This window comes from Crocuta crocuta, unplaced genomic scaffold (assembly GCF_008692635.1).
Source record: "Crocuta crocuta isolate KB4526 unplaced genomic scaffold, BGI_CrCroc_1.0 scaffold657, whole genome shotgun sequence".
Lineage (NCBI taxonomy): Eukaryota > Metazoa > Chordata > Mammalia > Carnivora > Hyaenidae > Crocuta > Crocuta crocuta.
The window spans coordinates 828,554-830,188 of record NW_027529583.1 but is presented as its reverse complement, the minus strand read 5'-3'; the positions used below and the strand labels follow the sequence as shown (position 1 = coordinate 830,188).

The 1,635-nt window shown below is 41.3% G+C and overlaps 1 protein-coding gene across 1 annotated transcript in view; it reads right to left on the bottom strand.

Annotated features, from left to right (window-relative positions):
- The window catches only part of RBBP7 (RB binding protein 7, chromatin remodeling factor), a 23,580-nt gene that overhangs the window by 17,987 nt on the left and 3,958 nt on the right, over positions 1-1,635 (bottom strand). The window lies entirely within an intron of this gene.

Genomic DNA, 1,635 nt, shown 5'->3' with positions numbered 1-1,635 from the left:
TACAAACATTTTTAGTAACAACTTAAAAAATACAAGGTGAGGGGCACCTGGGTGGCTCAGGTCATGATCTCACAGCTGTGAGTCTGAGCCCCACATCAGTCCCTGTGCTGACAGCTGGCAGCCTGGAGCCTACTTCGGATTCTGTGTCTCTCTGCCCCTCCCCAGCTCACACTCTCTCTCTCTCAAAAGTAAATAAATATATAAAAAAATTTTTTTAAAAATACAAGGTAAAATTTTACCAAGCTTTGGCTTAAAGTAAAAAAGAATGGTAAATACATATGCAACTCCAAAACCAGAATAAAGCAGCCATGGCGAAGCAATAGCACCTTGTTTGTAAAAAGTCAGAAGTCTTAATCGATGTATGTTCAGTGGCCAAGAACAGCATATGGCTATCAAAAAAGATAATTCCATCTTAGATAAACCTACATGGGGAGAGAGGGGCAATGCATGTGAGCACTCACCCACTTATTTTTAAATAAATTAAAAAAAAAGAAACCTAAAAAATAGGCTCAAAGCAACAGTACTTTAAGAGGACTTAGACGAAATGAAATCTGTTCTGTACAGGGAATACTAGTTCAAAATGAAAGGGAATTTAAACATATCTCATTAGAAAAGAAATACGAATGCTTGAGAAAAAGGAGGCATCAGAGAGTAAGGTTAGGGCTGCCATAAAAGGAAGTCACTTTTTATAGGGTTAAACAGAAAAAAAACAGGATCCTTCTAAGGAGCATGGTCCCAACATGGAATGGAAGATCTGAAAAATTCCTCGACTCTAAAATTCAATTCAGGTTTTCCCTAACACTAAATCATATAAGGATTTTTCTTTTTTTTCCTGTAAACCCTTTCATCTCCATCGTTAAGATACAAACGTATTTTCTTGAACCAATAATTTTACAATGTTTTCCGCCAATGCTGGAGCCACGTAAAGCTGCAGAGGCACAAATGTTAAAAGACCTTGTCCATCTGCAGTGCCAGCATCTTTTGATCACTTTGACTCCACTGCTAGGAAATTTATCTAACAATCACAGATTGTCACAAACAAGGTTATTCTCAGGAACACGGTCTTAGCGGCAAAAGACTGAATATCCTAACCTAAATATCCATCAATAAGGAACTGGTGACATAAATTATAGTATATCCATAAATGGAATTCTGTGGAGCCCTTAAAACAAGACAGTGTACTGGAGCACCTGGGGTGGCTCAGTCGGTTAGGTGTCGGGGCTCATGATTTCGGGTCAGGTCACAATCTCATGGATTTGTGGGTTCAAGCCCCTCATCGGGTTCCTCATGCTGTCAGTGCAGAGCCTGCTTGGGATTCTCTCTCCCCACAACTCTCTCTGCCCCTCCCACACAGACTATCGCTCCCTCTCTCAAAAATAAACTTAAAAAACCACCAACAACCAAAAGAGCAATATTTAAGCATTCTGATAGGAAAAAGTCTCCAATATAAACTACCAATTGAAAAGTCAAATGAGGGGCGCCTGGGTGGCTTAGTCGGTTAAGCGTCCGACTTTCGCTAGGTCATGATCTCGCGGTTTGTGGGTTCAAGCCCTGCGTCGGGCTCTGTGCTGACTGCCAGCTCAGAGCCTGGAGCCTATTTCAGAGTCTGTGTCTCCTTCTCTCTCTGACCCTCCC